Here is a 22,920-nt window from a genome sequence, read left to right on the forward strand (position 1 = left end):
CAATATATATAAAGAATTCAAGAAGGTAGACTCCAGAAAATCAAATAACCCCATTAAAAAGTAGGGCTCAGAGCTGAACAAAGAATTCTCACCTGAGGAATACCGAATGGCTGAGAAGCACCTGAAAAAATGTTCAACATCCTTAATCATCAGGGAAATGCAAATCTAAACAACCCTGAGATTCCATCTCACACCAGTCAGAATGGCTAAGATCAAAAATTCAGGTGACAGCAGATGCTGGCAAGGATGTGGAGAAAGAGGAACACTCCTCCATTGTTGGTGGGATTGCAAGCTTGTACAACCACTCTGGAAATCAGTCTGGCAGTTCCTCAGAAAACTGGACATAGTACTACTGGAGGATCCCACAATACCTCTCCTGGGCATATATCCAGAAGATGTTCCAACTAGTAAGAAGGACACATGCTCCACTATGTTCATAGCAGCCTTATTTATAATAGCCAGAAGCTGGAAAGAACCCAGATGCCCCTCAACAGAGGAATAGATACAGAAAATGTGGTATATTTACACAATAGTGTATTACTCAGCTATTAAAAGGAATGAATTTTTGAAATTCCTAGGCAAATGGATGGACCTGGAGGGCATCATCCTGAGTGAGGTAACACAATCACAAAAGAACTCACATGATATGTACTCACTGATAAGTGGAAATTAGCCCAGAAACTTAGAATACCCAAGATATAAGATACAATTTGTGAAACTCATGAAACTGAAGAAGAATGAAGACCAAAGTGTGGATACTTTGCCCCTTTTTAGAATTGGGAACAAAACACCCATGGAAGGAGTTAAAGAGACAAAGTTTGGAGCTGAGACGAAAGGATGGACCATCTAGAGACTGCCATCCCTGGGGATCCATCCCATAATCAGCCTCCAAACACTGGCACCATTGCATACACTAGCAAGATTTTGCTGAAACGACCCTGATATAGCTGTCTCTTGTGAGGCTATGCTGGGGCCTAGCAAATACAGAAATGGATGCTCACAGTCAGCTATTGGATGGATCACAGAGCCCCCAATGGAGGAGCTAGAGAAATTACCCAATTTGCTAAAGGGGTCTGAAACCCTATAGGTGGAACAAAAATATGAACTAACCAGTACCCCCTGGAGCTCGTGTCTCTAGCTGCATATGTATCACAAGATGGCCTAGTCGGCCATCAGTGGAAAGAGAAGCCCATTGGTCTTGGAAACTTTATATGCCTCAGTATAGGAGATCGCCAGGGCCAAGAAGTGGGAGTGGGTGGGTGAGGGGGGGGGCTTTTGGTATAGCATTGGAAATGTAAATGAAGAAAATACCTATTAAAAAAAGAAAAAAGAAGAAAAAATACCAAAAAGAAAGAAAGACAAGGCCCAGTCACTGGAGCCAGCTAGCCCTGCCTGCAGTTTCCTGAACTAAGTGCTTCTGCCCACCCAGAGCAACTGAGTCTAAGGCCTGACTCTAGCAATGGCCGTCACAAATCTGTGCAAACTACTCATCAGTGACAGCCTGGACCCCTCCTGCTGGAAGATCCTGCAAGATTGAGGGCTGCAGGTGGTGGAGAAGCAGAACTTGAGTAACGAGGAGCTGATAGCTGAACTCCAGGACTGTGAAGACCTCATTATCTGGTCAGCTACTAAGGTCACTGCTGATGTCATAAACGCAGCAGAGAAGCTCCAGGTGGTGGGCAGGGCTGGCACAGGCGTGGACAATGTGGATCTGAAGGCTGCCACGAGGAAGGGCATCCTAGTCATGAAAACCCCCAAAGGGAACAGCCTCGGTGCTGTGGAACTCAACTGTGGGATGATCATGTGCCTGGCCAGAGAGATTCCCCAGGCAAAGGCTTTGATGAAAGATGGCAAATGGGACCGGAAGTAGTTCATGGGGACAGAACTGAACAGGAATACACTGGGAATTCTTGGCCTCAGCAGAATTGGAAGAGAGGTGGCCACCTGAATGCAGTCCTTTGGAATGAAGACTGTAGGCTATGACCCCATCATCTCTCCTGAAGTCGCGGCCTCCTTTGGTGTTCAGCAGCTGCCGCTGGAGGAGATCTGGCCTCTCTGTGACTTCATAACTGTCCATACCCCACTCCTGCCTTCCACCACAGGCTTGCTGCATTACAGCTCCTTTGCTCAGTGCAAGAAAGGCGTGCAGAGTGGTGAACTGTGCTCGAGGAGGCATTGTGGATAAAGGTGCCCTGCTCTGAGCCCTGCAGTCTGGTCAATGTGCTGGGGCTGCACTGCACGTGTTTACAGAAGAGCCACCACAGGACCGGGTCTTAGTGGACCATAAGAATGTGATCAGCTGTCCCCATCTGGGTGCCAAGGAAGCCCAGAGCCACTGTGGGGAGGAAATCGTAGTTCAGTTTGTGAACATAGTGAAGGGGAAATTTCTAACAGGCGTCGTGAATGCCCAGGCCCTCACCAGTGCCTTCTCTCCACACACCAAGCCTTAGATTGGTCAGGCAGAAGCATTGGTCACACTGATGGCTCCCCTAAAGGGATCATCCAGGTGGTTACACAAGGAACATCTCTGAAGAATGCTGGGACCTGTCTGAGCCCTGCAGTCATTGTTGGCCTTCTGAGAGAAGCATCTAAGCAGGCAGGCGTGAACTTGGTGAATGCTAAGCTACTGGTGAAAGAGGCTGGCCTCAATGTTACCACCTCCCACAACCCTGGGGTTCCAGGGGAGCAGAGCAGCGGGGAATGCCTCCTGACTGTGGCCCTGGCAGGTGCCCCCTACTAAGCAGAACCAGGGCATCTGCCTGAACTAATATCTAGTAAAGAATCTTAACTCAAAAAAAAAAAAAAAAAAAAGGAAAGACAAGGGGAAATCTGATTACAGTAATAATATGTTGGTTAACCAGTACAAAAACACAGTTGGATGGGAAGGTAACTTCTAGTATATGGTGAATATACTTAACACTAATTCACTGTAGGTGTACACTTATTGTACTGGGGTGTCCCTGGGCTTTAAAAATTAAAGTAAGCTTACTGCGGAAATACCTATGTATCTCTGCATTTCTACAGCTTTAACGGTAGGCAACTTATAGATTCAAGTGGGATATCAAATACAAGATGACTGAATGAAGAGAATGTGGATGATGGATTTTTAGTCAGCTGTAAGGAAAAACAAAATTACATCAGTTGCTGGATACGAGAATTTCATAGTAACTAATATTACTGATAATGTTTTCACACATGCAGAGGAATTTTAATCCAGCAACATCCTGCTCTGGCAAGGGATCACATAAAAACACCTTCTAAGTCTGTGTGATCTGACTGGAATGTAGACATGCTATATACTGTCCCTCTGGCTGGAATACAGACATTCCTTTAGTGCACATCTTTAATTTCAAACAATGATATGTAATTGAAGGACAAAGTAACAAATAAGAGAAAGACTTGACAGAATAAGTCAGAGACAAGATATGCCCAACTCTCAGGAGAACAGAGTGAAAAGAGAGGCTACTTCAAGATCAGAGAGAGAAGAGGGGGATTACAGAGAGAGGGACAGAGAGAGAGAGGGGGGGGGAGGGAGGGAAGGAGGGAGGGAGGGAGGGAGGGAGGGAGGGAGGGAGGGAGGGGGAGAGGGAGAGAGAGAGTTCAGTTTAAAGCAGTTCAGTTCAGGGACTTCAGAGGCAGAGTAATCCAGTCAGAAGCCAAGAGAAGCCAATTTGAATCAATCAGCTTAGATAAAAGTTTAAGCCAGAACAGCAAAGTTGAATAAGCCAGCCAGAGTTCAGAAAGAACTAGAAAGAGTAAGCTTGTTCAAAAGCCTCCAAGATGATAATCACATCATCTGGCAAATGAAAGCAACATTTACACACAGAGAGATTGGAATAATATTAATGAGGGCATTTCTATTTAAAAGATCCTAGAAAATAGATGTGTTTCTAAAAATAGAAGATTGATCACACACTGGTCGCCTTTCCTTAAAAAACTCAACTATAATTTCAGCAAACAAGCTTTCAAAAGAAAGTACACTCAGAGAGATATCAATAGAGACAGTTGACTAGATATGCCAATGAAATTTGGGAAGACTGAAAAAAAAAAGAAATTTTGGAAGACTGAAAATTAAGATGAAGTAGTAATACAGAAGAATGGAAGATGCTGCAATCTAATATTCTATAGAGTGGGATGATGTTTTGTAGAGTGGGCAAAAGAGTTTTTCCTATAGGAAAAATTAAATTTCATGTCTTAGAGGCACTAAGTACCACAGAAAGCAGGAATGTTATATGTTATAGAAAGCAATTAAACTGATTTCAAGTCTTTCTGCCAACCAATTAGATATCAAGAGTCCATCCACTTCTCTGATTAGTGTTCCACTCCATCTTCTAAAGCAAAAAAAAAAAAAAAAAAAAAAAAGATGCTGTCTTCTAAATATGTGGAACTTGAGCATCTCTGAACACAGGAAGGCCAAATAGCAAACACAGCAGGGTTAAGAAAAATTGTTGACTAAATACAAGTCTGCCTGCCTACTGATAGCAAAATTTGACTACATAAAATACAAGCTTTTATCAGTCCCTTAAGTCAAGTAAAACCCTTAGACTAGAAGCAGGCCAAAAATGAACCTTTTTCACATCCAGTCATTACTCTCTCATAATCACCTTGTACATACTACCATTAGCTATAAATTTACATTCTCACTTTCTTTTCTTCATGAATTCATTGAAAAAGAATCAAGAAGGCTAGAGAGATGGCTCAGTGGTTAAGATCACTGATTGGTCTTCCAGAGGTCCTGAGTTAAATTCCCAGCAACCACATGGTAGCTCACAACCATCTGTAATGAGATCTGATGAGCTCTTCTCTTGTGTCTGAAAACAACTAGTGTATTCACATACATAAAATAAATCTTTAAAATGAAAATGAAAATGAATCAAGAAACCATGAAATGAAAAGACAGGTGTCCTATAGTCTGCTTCACCTGGAGTCTACAAGGTTTTACTTGTATGAAAGAGGACAACTCAAACTTTCTAATATTTGTTGTCTACCTCTAAATCAGGAAATATAAAACTAAGAGTTCCATATTCATAACATTATACCAAAGATTTAAAAGATGTTTATAATAAATATACTTAAGATTCACTAACTAATATTAGCTGTAGACATTTGAATATTTGAAAGTAATAACAGTGTCTTAATTCAAGATTTTATATTAAGAACCTGTGGCTAGACAGGTCATACACCTTGTGGAAGAACTTACTACTATTATGCTACTAAACTGACATGGTATTAAATTAACTTCTAATATCCATAAGTCAATGCATCTCCAAACCTTCATGTGAAAAACTTCTATTTACAATATACAGTGATTAACACAGAGAAGCACAACTTTCCAAGGTGCAGAGAATAAGAGATTATAGAATGCTCATCCCTAAGTGGAAGATATATACTGTATTCTTCCCCTGAGGCTTAAGGATCTTTGTTAGAGAAGGAGTAGAAAGAGTATAAGAACTGAAGGTGGTAGATGACTGCAAGAAACAGTATCTTCTGGATGCAGGAGGATAGTTGCACATATCAACTCATAGTAGTTGTGCACAAGCCCAAGTGAGACAAAAATCACAGCATGAAGAAGAGTTGAGTGTAAAATCCCAAGCCTATCCGTGGAATTATAAGCTTGGCAATTATCAGCTACTAAGAGAGGGAAAGAGTGGAATTTAGTCACTTGGAAGGCAACCATAAGCCAATGGAAGACTGCATATCCAAGAATATTTGGGCAGCACAAATTGGTCTTGATAGGTTTTTAAAGGATACAAATCTGGGTGGGTAGAGAATAGGGTTGGATCTGGGAAGACTAGGGGAGTGGATATAATCAAAGTGTCTTCTGTGAAACTCTCAAAGGACTAATGTGTTCATTTGGGTATTACTGCTATGAAGAGACACCATGACCATTGTAATTCTTATGAAGGAAAACATTTAATTGGGGGCTACATTACAGTTTCAGAGGTTTAGCCCATTATCATAATGATAGGAAGCATAACATCATCCAGGCAGATGTGGTGATGGAGGAGTCAAGAGATCTACATCTTGATCGGAAGGCAGACAGCCAAGAGGAGACTGTGTTCCACAGGCAGCCAGGAGGAAGATCTCATTCCACACTGGGTAGAGCCTGATCACAGGAAACCTCAGAGCATATCTTCACAGTGACACACACTTCCTCTAACAAGGCCACACCTAACACAACAAGGCCACATCTACTAATAGTGCCAACTCCGTCTGGGGCAAGTCATACAAGTCTATTCAAACCACCACAACTAATAAAAAATATGGTGTTCGTTAATGAATTGTCAGATGTGTCAGATGTGTTTTGCAACTTCTTAGGCTTGTTCTTCAATGAGGAATATAATCACAGTGGTTTTTTTTAGTCCAAAACACTATTTTGGAAAGAATCCTTTCCTAAGATCCCACGAGTTATAAAACCTTGTTTTCCTTTCACCCTGACCACCAATTCCACCACAGTTTGGGCTCCTAGCTGAAGCCAAACCACCTATTTTACTTACTCTAAACTAATTACATTTTTACCCTTGTCAAAAAACTCAACCAAAGGATGCCAAATCTACAGTTGCTACACACATGATAAGACAGACAAAACCAATAGTGATGTTGTCAAAAGAAAGAGAAGGGGAACAGGGAGAATCAGTGGTGAAAGCATATTTGAACAGGTTTTCATTATCTATTTCCCAAAATATAGCAGTATAACGAAAAACCAGAAAATGGTGTTATTCAGTAACCCTGTATGCTTCTGTTCTTAGGTCTGTATATTAGCTGTGGAACTCTATGGATATGAGTAGGGCTTCATGAGTTCCCCTGTGCATCTGGGGCCAACTGTGTATTGGCTGGACAGTTTTGCTAATATTAGCTAGCCTGTCTCACACATATAGAGCTGCAGCTGCACAACCAAACTGACTTGGCCCTGTTCCGTGTGTTTCATTGACCTACTAGCTAACCTGGCCATGAACTCATGGCAAAGTCAGAGTAATGGGATAAGAACTGGACATACACTTTCTAAATTTCTGCTTACATGATGGGTACTGATATGCTTCTAAACAAATTCTGTCAAATGGCTCAACTCAGAGTCAGAGTAAGAAAGGGTCCCAGGGCTAAGGATAGGAAGTCAGAAAAAAATCATTCATTAGAACCATAAAGAAAACAGTCTTCCAGATAAAGGAGACTATCTTCACTGCTCAAAAGCTGTGCCTATATAGTGATATCTAGGACTAGACTTCTAGTATTTTTCCAATCAAAGAATGATTAAAAGAATCCTAAATTGAGTGGAAACAATTTAGTAACAAATGGATAGACTGGTACAAAATGGAAAGTAGTTGGGATAAAACAGAATCTCTGGTATTGTTAATGAAACCAAGAACCTTGCCAATTTCAACCCAGCACTCAAGCACTAGAAAGTAGTCTCACCCAGAAATGGCTGGTCTGCTGATCAGCTAAATCAAATGGCTGAATAGTCAGGCACTAATAAATAGGTATTTAATGATGATTTTTTTACTTATTTTCTTGTCTCTTTTATCTTCTAGAAGTCAGAAGAATTCAGTAATTTTATAGGAAATCACCAAATCACAGTACACCTGATGATCCTTGAGTAGTTTCTTTTTTTAAATATATGCTGCCATCACTTCTCGGCCTTTTGGCTGAGATCATACGTAAATATATGCTGCCCTACACAGACAAACCCAGTCCTGCCAGTTATCTATTTCCATGATGCCTGGTTCAGCTTCGAGAGATATCTGGGAATATTTCACTTGCTTCAGAACTTCCATAAATATTCAATGAGTCTGAGTGACCAGAATAGATCTGCACATTTCTTCTCTTTGCAGAACATGTAAAGAGCGGAGAGACATTGTGCTGATTTCCAGCTTTGATTCAGAAAAATCTTGGCTCTCAGAGCCCTGAGCATCTGTAGCTCCACACCCACCTGAGCTAATCTTGAATCAGCTGCTAAGACACGTCCAAGGCTTTGAACATTCACACAGACTCACTAAAATCTCCTTGTGTGGACTCTCTCACCCATCATCTCTTACTAATGTAACATTTAATAGAGACTGCTATTGAACTGCTAAACCTGCTCCACTCCTGTTATCTAAGCAGGATGAAATATACCACTATGAAGTCTAAATCATAGGGAAATTTACTCTCATTATATTTAATTGTATTCTCAAATAATTGATTTGTAATAGCCATCTTCAAATGGATATTATAAGCCATTGTGAAATTAGCTTAGTTATGATACAATATTTTCCACCAAGTCTGGGTTCTCATAACAGAATTCCAGACTTACCAATGATTTTAGCTGTGATATCTGAAAACTCCATCATCACAAAATGCTGTAGATTCCTATATTTTCTGCTTGGCAAAGATCTTACAGATTTAAGAAGGGCTACCCAGAGTCTTAGCAACATATTTCTTATGAGGAAGAGGAAGTACAAACTGCACAGTGCAGAACAGAGTGACTATTTTTATAAATGCTGTATTGACAATTATGTAAAGCATATATGCAAACACAGCCCTGTCCTTTAATTTATAGTCTATCTCATCTGCTTTGATCATGGAGGCAAGTGAAATCTCTTCAGTTGCAGTCACAAGACTTTGAAAGCAGTTTAGATAGTATTAATCAAGTCTTTTTGTCATATATAAAATATCTTGTCAAGATCAAAGAACATAAAGGAAAAAAGGTGCAAAGACAGAGGCATAATGGAATTTTTCCATGGAGTTATTTGCTTTTCTTCCCCTCACAGTGAAAGAAGATGAGAGAATTCAGTGACCAACTTGAAAAAGCTTAATGTCTCAATGATCCACGAATTCTATAAAAAACATTTCTGAGCAGTCTATTCCTCCTACAACAGTAACAACTTGAAGCTCAAGTGCATGGACATTCTCAGTGACTCATAAGTGTCTCAGGTGTAACAAGTGAAACTGAAACAAACTATTCTGCTTAACATGTAACACATAGATCACATACTATAGACAATGATAGTAGCATCCCATCAAAGCTTTTAGTTAGTGGGACAGATACTCTATTTTGGAATATGAATGCCTATTTTATCAGGAAATGTTGCTACTGGCCCACAATAACTCTATACTTAGAAATATCTTGAGACCTAACAGAATAGCTCAATGATAAACTATGTATTTAGTAGGATCACAAGGCTCTGGCATTAGTCCCAGCACAAAAATCTTCAGAGTCTTCCAACACAAGGATACAATCCTTCCGATAAAATATAAGGCCCTTCACAATCTTGTTCCCTCCTACTTTAGAGTCTCACATGTAGCTATTTCCTGAAACTTCTCTGAATATAATGTCAATACATGCTTCAAATGTGCAGGGTATATTAGGGTTTCTTTATCTTTACACTCAATATTTTATACCTATTCTCTCTTTACACTCCTAGCCTTTGCAAGCAAACCCTAGCATAAGCAAGTATAATCAGGCTCTATAGACTTCAAATTTTGTAATATTATTCCTTAATAGCTATACCTATAAGCTCAGCTATGGGTATATACATTCACGTACAGATACATTATATACAAGCATGTTGAAACTAGACTCTATTTCATATGTACTTCATAGTCTCAAGTGATATACAAACTAACTGGTATAGAAGAAGTATTAAAAACTATGATAGAATTTTTGATAGAAAAAAATCCACGATTGATAAACATGAACTTGCTTATCTGAACCTCTTTGAAAGTATCTAATAACTTATGTTTCCAAGTAGGTATACTGATATTAGAAGTCGACTACTGAGAGTTGTGTCTGTGTGTGTGTGTGTTTGTGTGTGTGTTTGTGTGTGTGTCTGTACATGCATGTAGTGTCTATCCCACTTACAAAACTGACTCCTAGTCATAACCTCAATTATATATGCTAATCAAATTAGCACCTGCCAATCACAAACCTTTTTCAATATGGCACCATACAAATTGGCATTTTTCTCTCATTATTAAGATCTCTGGTCCCTGGGAAAAGATCATGTCTTGCATTATAGTTTCTTGTTCTTACAGTTGGTGAATAGGAAGGAGGGTAATTTCTAAGATCCTTAATTCATCTCCTATTTATAGAGATTTTTGGAGAAGTTTGGAAGTTATAATGGTTCATTTCATGACTCAGTTGGCATAGTAAATTATTTTAATTTCAGAAGAGATGGCAGTGATGCAACAATTTTTTTATTATTACTCAAAAACTTCCTTATTCAGAAAATCCATTCTTGCAAGTAAATTAATTCCATAATGAATTGACTTATGTGTCACAATGTAGAGACCAGGTTCTACCACATGCACTGGTATTTAGAGTTCTCCAACACCTTTGGAAACTCTACTACTGTTAAAGACAAAAAGCTATAAGGTAGCATTTGCTTCAAAGGTAAATAAGTTTGTAATAAACCTGTAATTGTGATGATTGTCCCTCTTGAATATTTCAAAAGGTCCCTGACTGTTTTAGTCATGATTCTTTAGAGTAACAGAACCAAGGGGATGTGTGTGTGTGTGTGTGTGTGTGTGTGTGTGTGTGTGTGTGTGTGTGTGTGCGCGCGCGCGCGCACACACACACACGTGCATGCACGCATGTGCTCACACGTGCACATATGCACCAGAACTTAATAAGTGTCTTAAAATAGTAGCAACAGCCAAATCTCAACTGAGAACTTGGTAGTGGCTTCATCCTAGAAGATGAATGCCTCAGCACCTGGGGAAGTCTTAGAATAGTTGTCTCTCTCACTATCTGGGAAACAACAAATTACTTACTCTGTCTACAAGGCCAGGTGCTTCAATACTGCCATTCTGGACCCAGAAGCCTAGAGGATTCCTGAAAAGCCACTGATCCCTAGCCCAAGATGAAATCTTAGAAACACTAGTTCTGATAGCAGAAAGGCATAAGCAGCAACAGGATAAATCAACTCGGAGGCAAGAAGGAAGGTCAAGCTAGCAAAAGGTAAGATAATCTTCCTTTTGACTTACTTTGTTTTTAAGCTGAGCTGCTACCAGGAAGTGCCTCCCACAGTAAGGAGAGGCTTTTCGACACCAATCAGAGCAATCAGGATATTTCTTCATGGGAAGCTCCCTACTCAGAACATGCGAATTTGTAATAAATTGATATTAAAACATGTAATAATCCCCTAGAACCATTGACCAAAACGTGAAAAGCAAAATATATCTCTGAGCTTTTTAACACCATGTTTATCTTAAGCTTCAAAGAAACCACAAGTGACCAGGAGGTATGCATTGAACACAAAAAAAGTAAAAAGAAGTAATTGATAGTTGCTGCAAGTAAAATAGAAATAGCCTTTTAACCTGCACTCCTTGATAGTTGAAACCATTAATGCATATATGTTGAAAATGTATGTAAAGATATAATTCAAAAGTATTAGTCATATCTTCATCCAAAATGTACAAATACACATACACAATACACAAGCTTCATAAAAGTTTTAAAAATTCTCAATCACAAACCTAAGTACAAAAACTAAACTCAATATACCACAATCTGGGGACATGAAAAAGGATTGGCCACCTCCTCATTATGAGCTAGGAAATTCGCTTAAAATATCATAGAGAATAATAAACCCCAGTTAATACAATTGTGCCTTTAAAATACTATAATATTATGAAGACATTGAAGATTCTTTTGCTTTTCAAAGTATCATTATAGGCAGGTTTTCAGATAATATATGATTGTTAGATGATGATGAAAGAAAAACACATATAGACAGACAGATATATTCTTTTTGCAGATATTATTTTTTTATTTTTTAATTAGGTATTTTCTTTATTTACATTTCAAATGCTTCAGATATTATTTTATATATTATTTATGTAATATAAATAAAAAAATAAAGAGGAAAATAGTGTAACCTAAACTACTGAGAAATTGTGATACATACTTCACATACCTAAGGCCAAAGTTTACCTTCTTTCTTCATAATTTGGCAGACCTACAACTCTTCTGTCAGTCACTCTTTGACAAGAGATGCCCTGTTAGTCATCCCTCAGACATGCATGGACAGATATATCTCTAAGTACATTCTAACTTGCAGGCACCTGTGCATGTACACAAATACTCAAACACAACCACCACATGCAAGCCACTTATCAAAATTGCCAAAGGAGCATTAGAAAGTATAGCGCTTCATAGGAAGCTAAGGTGATTGCCATAATCAAACACCCAGAATACTGCAGTGTGTTAGTAAATTAGAATGATTGAGTCTATATTTCAAAACATAAGCTTTGCTGTGCTTTCTATTGCATTTGTGTATGTGTGCTTATTCAGTTTTTAAGTCAGTGTTTTCCTGCTCCTTTATAGATATATTATCTTTCTCTAACACATGATAGACAGACATGTAGAAAAACAAATAAAAACTAATAAAGATGCTATTAACTCTGACATCCTAGATTTCTTAGAAAGCCAAAAGCGCAATTCCTACGTGCAGAGAAATTGGTCACACACAAAAAAAGATAAACCTTCTGAAGCTTTATTTTTATATTCTAGAAGTATTAAACAGTTGCATTTGATGTTACAGATGCTTACCATCTTCAGTAATCGAGCAGCAGGATTTATATTTCAATTTTGCTTATTCTTATTTGCAACAACTCACATCAGGAAAACCCTCTTGGGTTGTAACCATACAGCTTCTTTTAAAGACTCCTGTTTCTTTCATTAAACTTTATTAAATATAAACTTCCACTTTTCCAAGGGCATTTTACTGTGCCCTTTTGGATATTTCAATGTTACTGGAAGTGATACAAAGTTAAACAGGATCTAGAACAGGAGGTATGGTGTCATATTTCATCAAGACAGCTTGAGAACTCTTGCAGATTTAATGTTGATGAACGCATATTTCAGCACAACTGGTACACACATACTCATACAAATGTGTTTATATATTCAGTGCCTCCTATATTTCTTAATCTAGAAATTAGAAGAAACTGTATTTTATAATTGAGTACCTGACAACACCTTAGAGAATAATGATACAAGAAGGTAGTCAAGCAACAAGTGCATATCATAGGCTTTTGCAACCATTTACAGTGAATCAGGTGAATTACAAAGAGATCTGGTGGTGTTGGGGGGCACTGTTAAGGAACCTCCAACTAGATACAGAGGAATAATTACTCCTCAAGAATCATGCAAAGCAATCAACAGCTATAACTAAATTCATTGCTTATAAAACTTCAAATTCCTGAACCCAGCACAAACTTATAGAATCAGAACTTCTATCTTCTAACAAGTAACAAGTTCTTTCGGTCATTCTGAAAATTAGTAGGGTTCATGAGCCACTAAAACACACAAACAACTAAAAGGTCCACAAAGCACTTCTATATTCATTCCTGCTGGAGGAGAATCACTATGCTACATGTAATTGGAGAATCAAAGGATGGATGAGGAGGGGGTGATCAGAAAGCTTTCCCAGACCAGAGCTTTTCCATGAAGGACGAGGGAGATTTGGGCTGTAAAAGAAATGAAAGGGATGACATTTACAGAGGGATGATACAGCATAGTCTCAGTAGTGAATTTGAAAGGGAACAACTGCAAAGATCCAGAACAGAGCAGCAGTGGTATGGTGCTGCTATTAAGAACAAGAGTGAGAGAAGATTGTTCCTATAATGAGATTTGAGTCCCCAAGAGCAGTATATCAGTGGTTTCTAGTAGCAAATGGTTTGGGGAAAGGACACCATAATTGTGTCAGGCTTGCAAAACAGATATCCCATTGGTTTCAGTAAACAAGGTGTGGGATGGGTACAAAGAATGGCACAAAATAAGAAGTGCAATATTCCTTTCAGTACCCACATTAACCCAAACCCCTACACTAACGCTCCCAAACCATTATATAATAGTTGAAAGCAAATGATTAAAGTCTTCAATAGCTTCTCAATTCCCTTGGGAAAAAGGCAGCATTTTAAGTATAACTCATGTGGTGTTTTGTAGCATGTAGTTTTTTGGCTGTCCTGCTTTGTGCTCCTAGATGGTTGCATGCATGCAGCCCCGCAGGAACTATCTAAGATCTGTGTATAGAAAACACACACCCTTCTTAGAATTGGGAACAAAACACCCATGGAAGGANTTACAGAGACAAAGTTTGGAGCTGAGAGGAAATGATGGACCATCTAGAGACTGCCATATCCAGTGATCCATCCCATAAGCAGCTTCCAAACGCTGACACTATTGCATACACTAGCAAGATTTTGCTGAAAGGACCCAGATATGGCTGTCTCTTGTGAGACTATGCTGGGGCATGGCAAACACAGAAGTGGATGCTCACAGTCAGCTACTGGATGCATCACAGGGCCCCCAAAGGAGGAGCTAGAAAAAGTACCCAAGGAGCTGAAGGGATCTGCAGTCCTATAGGTGGAACAACAATATGAACTAACCAATACCCGCCCCCAGAGCTCGTGTCTCTAGCTGCATAAGAATCAGAAGATGGCCTAGTCGACCATCAGTGGAAAGAGAGGCCCATTGGTCGTGCAAACTTTATATGCCTCAGTACAGGGAAACGCCAGGGCCAAGAAGTGGGAGTGGGTGGGTAGGGGAGTGGGTGGGGGAGCGTGTGGGGGACTTTTGGGATAGCATTGGAAATGTAAATGAAATAAATACCCAATAAAAAAAAGAAAGAAAACACACACACACACACACACATACACACACACGCACACGCACATGCACATGACAGCTATTTTTAAAATGCCTTGGCTAACTCAATGACTGGGCACTCCTAAACCTTCACCAGCTATCCCAGGCCCAGTTAGGAAAGTGGCCAGTGGCCACTCACCTGAAAACGTACATGGCTGGTTGGCCTTTTATTTTCACTATTGCATCTCCTTCTCTCTCCCATTCCTCCCAATTATCTCTGCATTCTACCTGCCCAACTCTCCATGTCCCACCCCATGCTCAGCCATTGGCTACTGGCATCTTTATTGATAGATCAAAAAACAATTGGGGGCAAGGATCTTCAGTGTCAATAAATAGTGATTCCCAATGAAAGCATTAGAACCACCCTCTACAGTGTCTTATGATTTGTCCAAGTTCATCATGCCTCTTGCCACTTTCTTCCTTGCAATCTATGTCAAACTGTCCCTTACTCTGCCTTTTCTTCACCCAAAACATTAGCTATCCCTACTGCATTATAAATTTACTTAGGTAATTTTTACTTACCTTAAAATTGCCTCCTTTCCCTGGCCCTTCAAGTATGTGCTGGTCTTATTCCCCAAGCACTTAATATTTACCCTATCATAGCAGCTACCATACTCTACTATAAGTAGTGTCTATATTTAATGTTCTTTGGCTATAGAAACTCCTAACTTCAATTAGGTCACTACACACCATGCTTACTATTACAACTGCAGTGCATAGAAGTGTGCACCTCATATATATTAGGTGGCCATAAGCATTTATTAAGTGAATTATATTTTTATAGTTGATTTCTTGAGTAAATGAGTGAACAGATATCTGAGTACAAATGATGGTAAAACAGATCAAAAGACTAAACTTTCACTGACAAGTTCAGCCTCCCAATCATTCCACAAGTAACAAAAGAAACACAAGCCAAAATTCCATATAATTGCCTTTTAAGCCAATGCACCGAGAGTGATTCAGAACTTTCATTTCCCCATTTGCATTATCCATGGTTAATAAATACATAGATCAAAAGATAAAATCTTGAATGAACATGCAGGCAATACATAAAGCCCAGTGCATGATTTCCTCCTCTCCACAGTCCAAATCTGCACCCTCTCCAATGCTATTGATCAGTCATCTACTGCTGTCACACCTTCTGTCCAGAAGGCTGTGACACCTGTCTTTTTAGTGTAAAAGAGGCTGACACCTTTGTGAGACTTAATAACTTTCCACTCAGATGTTAAAACATTTATCTGCCTCTGGTAATAGGCTTTCCATCTTTAGCTGCATCAGGCTCAGATGCCTCTCATTTTGTATATCATGCAACTGAGACAAACTGGAAGTAATATTGTTTAACAGTTTGAGCCTCCTGTTAAAAATTCAGTGCCCTCCAACATCAAATGAGGTGTCATTTCATATCACAGATGTGCCCTGATTAAACTAAGGCAATAAACAAAATATTCTAATTCATCTAAAGGACCAATTTGAAAGTGAATAGTTATGTGCTTCTCAAAAGCTGTACAAATGAGACAAAAATATTTTCCTTTGTTTTTCAAAAGGATTCACAGTACAATAGAGTGTTCAGACAATGATTGGCTTCAGCGAGCTAAAAACAGTTTATTTACAACTGTTCTATTTAAATATATGCTCTTAGAAATATTGTACAGGATACTAGAGGAAGACATTGATTTATTTATTTTTTAACTGGGTATTTATTTCATTTACATTTCCAATGCTATCCCAAAAGTCCCCCACACACTCCCCCACCCACTCCTCCACCCACCCACTCCCACTTCTTGGCCCTGGCGTTCCCCTGTACTGAGGCATATAAAGTTTGCACGACCAATGGGCCTCTCTTTCCACTGATGGTCGACTAGGCCATCTTCTGATTCATATGCAGCTAGAGACACGAGCTCTGGGGGGGGGGGTATTGGTTAGTTCATATTGTTGTTTCACCTATAGGATTGCATATCCCTTCAGCTCCTTGGGTACTTTCTCTAGCTCCTCCTTTGGGGGCCCTGTGATGCATCCAATAGCTGACTGTGAGCATCCACTTCTGTGTTTGCCATGCCCCAACATAGTCTCACAAGAGACAGCTATATCTTGGTCCTTTCAGGAAAATCTTGCTAGTGTATGCAATGGTGTCAGCGTTTGGAAGCTGCTTATGGGATGGATCACTGGATATGGCAGTCTCTAGATGGTCCATCATTTCCTCTCAGCTCCAAACTTTGTCTCTGTAACTCCTTCCATGGGTGTTTTGTTCCCAATTCTAAGAAGGGGCAAAGTGTCCACACTTTGGTCTTTTTTCTTCTTGAGTTTCATGAGTTTAGCAAATTATATCTTAGAATACCCAAGATATAAGACATTGATTTTGAAGAGAAGAAATTCAAACACTCACTCACACTTTTCACTCATCAATTTGCTAGCCTGAAGCCCAAGACGGTTAAACAACAGCTTGCCAGATTTCCTCATATATAAAGTGGAGGATAATAATACTAATATGCACTTCTCAGGACCACTGTAATGATGGCATTCAATAATAGATGGAAAACATTTGGCAAGTGAGAAGTTCTCAATGGACTTCAACTTTTATAATATAGACTTTACACAAATTTCCAAAATGCATCTATGCTAGGAAACATCTCTACTACTAATCTACACTCAAGTGATAATAGTCTTCATTTTTAAGTACTAAGTCAGCAGCATGATACTAGAGAATGCATGGGCGTTGGCAACACATAACTTTTGGATTCAAATACTAGTTTCTGTATTACCTAATTATATAACATTTAAACAAGTGACCTAATGACACTTAGTTTTCATTTCTTATCTATAAAATACACTAATTAAAAACTCTGTCCTTAATGTTGTAGGGAAGAATAAAGATAACATTGGAATGTGTATTTATCACCATGCCTGATATATTAAAAAAAAAAAACCTCAGTAAGAGGAAGCTATTATTATTGTTGTTGTAATTACTGATATCACTTAAAGTTATATTTCTGTTGAATTGTTAAGGAAACATCAGTTAATGCAAAAGAAGAAGAACAACAAAAAGAAAACTAAAACTAATTCAAGTGTTTATTTAAACTGTATGAATTTTTAAAATAGTTGATTTGGTAAAATCAGTAGGAAGTATGACAAAAGTCTCCCCTATATCCAATGGTACCTGAGCCATGTGAACTAAAAATTTGTTCAAGAAACTGTTGCTGGCAAAAAGTAAAAGAAAAATATTTCACTGGTTGTCTTACCACAGTACAGTCCGTCTGACTTTAGTATATCATGTTGCTTAATATACCTATCAAGAAAGACACTACATTCAGTTTTCAGGTAACACATTACAATGGACAGAGAAGATGGCATTAGGTGATAAGTTAGTAAGGAAATACCTTATTGATCAGAAGCAGGCCTAATAGCCTCTAAATTTTCTTTGGGTTTTAGCCTTTGTGCATTTCTTTAATCTCACTTGCTAGTGACTGTGACCAAGCAACTTCATCTCTGTAAGTTTGGAACTCTCGTGTGTAAAACAAGTGAATTGGCTCTAATGTACTATGACTTTGCACTAATTATAATCATCCACTGGCACCAATGACAGAAAAGCTGACATCAACAACTATTACTCTTAGCAAAGTCAACTCCAGGTAAAGATGTAGAAAATCCCTTTACCTGTTTTAGTGTTCTCCATACTGTTTAGGAATGGAGTTATTTATTTCAATATTATAATAAATCAAATACTTATTCCCTCCACTAATTCACAGAATACTGAAATCATACCAATATATTTGATAGATGCCCTTTTTTCTAGTGATGGTATTCAATTTAGTAAGAAATTTTTTTCAGGGAACGTATGCTGATATGGCAGGCAAGGAGAGTTACCTTTGGCAACATTATCAAATACCATAGAATTCAGGAATGATACAGTATGTGATATATTTCATAGGGGAGGTTTAGAAGAGAAGAGAGACTATTGCAATTTTGACATTAAATATAAGCTGAACATGCTGCACAAGAGTAAAGGGAAAATTATTTTAGTGTTTTCTGTGATGCCTAAGAAAGCCCAGGTTAACCCTGAATCTCTAAGGGCAAACCTCAAATTTTATTAATTTTAAACTCCTCTCTAAAGAAAATATGGCAAGTTTTCAGACTCTCTGAACAGCACTCAGAGGATGACTCTATTCAACCAGAGAATATGGCACATAAAAATTATATATGTGTGTACAGTTTATAGACATGTTTGGGGATTAACTTTATACTAGACCCAGTGCTAACTGTTTATTAAATATGGTCTCATTCAGGACACTGAATGAGGGAATATCTTAGTCGGGGTTTCTATTCCTGCACAAACATCATGACCAAGAAGCAAGTTGGGGAGGAAAGGCTTACACTTCCACATTGCTGTTCATCACCAAAGGAAGTCAGGACCGGAACTCAAGCAGGTCAAGAAGCAGGAGCTGATGCAGAGGCCATGGAGGGATGTTCTTAATGGCTTGCTTCCCCTGGCTTGCTCAGCCTGCTCTCTTATAGAACTCAAGACTACCAGCCCAGGGATGGCACCACCCACATGGGGTCTTTCCCCCTTGATCACTAATTAAGAAAATGCCTTTCAGCTGGATCTCATGGAGGCATTTCCCCAATTGAAGCTCCTTTCTCTGTGATAACTCCAGCCTGTGTCAAGTTGACACACAAAACCAGCCAGTACATCGAACCAGTCAGAACATAACAAAAGAACCAGAAGATCCAGAAGCTCTGGTTTAAAAGACTGGACTGAAGTTCTGACAACAACTAGACCAACTAAAACATGAGCTCTCTCCTGGTCACAACTCAGCAAGTCTTTGCACTCAGCTCCTATAACAATATCATAGAGTTCCTGGAATCTCAGTCTGTTACTTGTATTTTGTTTGTGCTTCTGGTACCTTGTAGTGACTGCAGCTTCTGAAGTATTCAATGACAGCTTGATTTTCAAGGCTGAGCAATAAAGCCACCAAAACAAGATATAAAGATAAACACCAGGGACAGTAAGAGTGGGAGAGCAGATAGGAGACTGTTCAAATAAGCTGGAGAAAAGAGTTTTAAAACAGAGTGGTAGTAGTGAAGTAGGATAGAAATTAGTCAAATGAGCTGGTATGAGGAATATAGCACAATGCATTGAGATGACATTATCAAGGAATTAATGTTCACAATGTAATTTTAAATGCTTTGTCAACTGGTATATTTGCTTCAATATGTCAACCAAAAACAAAAACAAACAAAAAAACAAAAAACAAAATAAAAAAAAATGGTCTGCTTTGTCGACAGAATTTCTCAGTTTTAAATACTTTGGGCAATATGTAGATATAGTCTAAGCCTTAATTCCACGAAAAGTGACAGAAAAGAATATGAACTTAAATGATAAATCCATCTGTACTAGCAGAAAGAAGATAGCATGGCTCAATATAAAATCTTTACTAATAAAATTTTAATATCCTGAATGACAAGATTACCTAAGATGCATACAGAATGCTATTTAAATGGAACCCAGCCAAAAATATAGAAAATCCTTTTTAACACCATTACATTAAGCACTCAGAAAATTGTTTACTGCTAAAATTTGTTTGAAAAAAAAAACGGAAACAAAAATCAATGAAGCATTTTTCTCCGCATATCCTTCTAAACAGTCTTGTATATACTACTTTAATTTGTATTGTTTTTTCATCCTTGAGGGAAGGGTTTTTATTTTGCCACTTTGATCTCCCAATACCAGGCACTTAAAAGTAATCACGATACCTTAACAATGACCTGTCCCATGCAGTCCCCCAGCAATTTTGATACATAAAGTCAGGCTTTGATCAGGCAGTCATTAATTTAAAATGCAAACTTTCAGACTTCTTTTACAAAACTCTGAATTTATTCGTCTAGTCCCATATTTTATAACAACTCCCCAGTTGTTTTGATGGCCATGCTGAAAGAAAAGCCCAGAGGCAGAAGCTGGCACAATTATTAAAACCATTTGATATGATTGTTACTAAGATTCTGCCTTTCAGGAAAATTTCATCTCCAGATCTAGCTAAAAGACTCACATCTTTTTATATTCTAATGTTTGCCTACACATCCATAGTTATAGTAACCAAGAGCAACCGCTTAGCCTCCAAGGATTATCTGATTTGAAGCAATAGACTAGCTTTCCCAGCTTCTTTGCTGTCCAAGATGCTTAGGAACTTAGAAGCAAAATAGTCTACTGTTCTTTCTTCTTCTACAATTTGAAATGGCATTCAAGATATCAAAATGTCCATTTTCTTGTGAGCGCCTATCAGATATTTATGTGTACACCTGGCATATAAAAGTAAGCAGCAGAGGAGAAAATCATAAGATGTCAGGTATGAAGAAATGCAGGATTGATTGAAAGTATACAAAACGAATATTGAGAGGATCATAAAGAAGCCAGACATATATAATATGTGTGTGCAAATCTATGAATATATACATATATAAAGAAGAAGAGGTTAGAAATTTGAGAAGGACTAGGAGGACACAGGGGAGCTTGGAATGGGGAGAAGTGGGGGTGAAATAATGTCAATATAAAATTCAAGCATGAAACTTTCAAAAATAATTAAATAGAAAAGAATCAAAGTTAAAAAAGAAACAAAACCTTTCAACCTAAAAAAATTTCCAGCACTGCATTATCTACATGTATTGCTTGCTTCTTGCAGTTGTAGCATGAAGGCTTTGATAAAAATCCTAGGTTGATGGAGAACACTATAGAGTAGCAAGAAACTAGGCTATCCTACTCCCTTCAGCATCTTCATTCAACTCAGAATCATTTTGTGATGACCCATGAATTCACTTTCTCCCTTTATGCAAAAATATAGTCTCATAAAAGTTTTCCCATTATGCTTGACAATATAACAATTTCATAGCCATGTAGCAATCTAACACTCTCAGAAATAAAATTACTGTTAATTCTAAGAAGCCTTTTTTAGCTCTCATTTAAAAAAAATAGGCCAAATGGGTCCTTTTTCAGTGTTTACAGCACCTGCAGTGGCTTCAGATACAATAGGTGATAGTCACAGAAACAAAGAGGACAGCATTCATCATGGAACGCCAAATAATGCCTTATTACCAGACTACACTAGTCCTACACTATGAAATAGCAAAGCTGTAAATTCCGTATAATTATCTTATGGCAAGCACAATTATATTACATTATAGTCTTGATATATGTTAAAATTATTCATTAATCAAATATAAGTCAGTTTTGGAATTCTTTCTGTGGAATCTCCAAAAATATGCTTCATACATGTGAAATGCTCGGGTCCCTCTCAGCACCCAAGAAACCCTAGTAGCATTTACATTTCTGAAATGTGATTGCATGTCCATTTGGCTAACTCTCTTAATGAAGATGTTGTCTGCCCACTCTGAATTTTAGAACCACCTAGCAGTTTTAAGCACCACCAATGTCTGGGCCCTACCCTTATCAATTGAAATAAAATGCTGGTGAATGACCCTGGAATCTTCGTTGTGAAATGTTCTGCCAAGTGATTCATAATGCACTTTGAGGAACTAAGCCACTTGTATATAGTAGGAGCTCCATTTAAGGACAGAACCAAGTCTGTCTTGCCCTTTCTTTATCCAGGAAAACATTCAGGAAAGACTGACTAAATGAAGGAATGGTCCATCTCTCCAAGCTTCCCCACTCATGGTTGTCTAATTTCCTTGGTTTATAAGTTCTACCAGACGTTTTCTTCCCAGTAGCAAATCGGTCTCTGACCAGCCTGGGATCTCACATTTCTTAGAGGGGATTACTTTTAAAATAGTTTCCCAGAAACTAGACATAGTGGTGCTTGATTATAATTCTAGCACTTGGGACAAAGAGGGAGAAGAATTGGTAGCTGAAGGTCATCCTTTCCTACACAGCAAATTTCCAGGCCACACTGGGATACATGAGTCCCTGTTTTAAACAATGACAACAGAAGTCATACCCCAGATCTCTCCTAAAGAGTACTGAATCATATCCACTTGACTTGGAGCTCAAGAATCAAAACTCTTTAGAATGCTGAAAACATTTTTTTCCAATTTTATTAGGTATTTAGCTCATTTATATTTCAATGCTATACCAAAAGTCCCCCATACCACCCCACTCCCCTAAACACCCACTAACCCCTTTTGGTCCTGGCGTTCCCCTGTATTGGGGCATATAAAGTTTGCAAGTCCAATGGGCCTCTCTTTCAAGTGATGGCCTATTAGGCCATCTTTTGATACATATGCAGCTAGAGACAAGAGCTCCGGGTACTGGTTAGTTCATATTGTTGTTCCACCTATAGGGTTGCAGTTCC

General features: G+C 38.5%; 1 pseudogene; it reads left to right on the forward strand.

The window, feature by feature from the left end:
• The first annotated feature begins 1,459 nt into the window (after positions 1-1,459).
• Positions 1,460-2,740, forward strand: LOC110287344 (annotated as a pseudogene).
• The last annotated feature ends 20,180 nt before the right edge of the window (positions 2,741-22,920 follow it).

This window comes from Mus caroli, chromosome X (genome assembly GCF_900094665.2).
Source record: "Mus caroli chromosome X, CAROLI_EIJ_v1.1, whole genome shotgun sequence".
Lineage (NCBI taxonomy): Eukaryota > Metazoa > Chordata > Mammalia > Rodentia > Muridae > Mus > Mus caroli.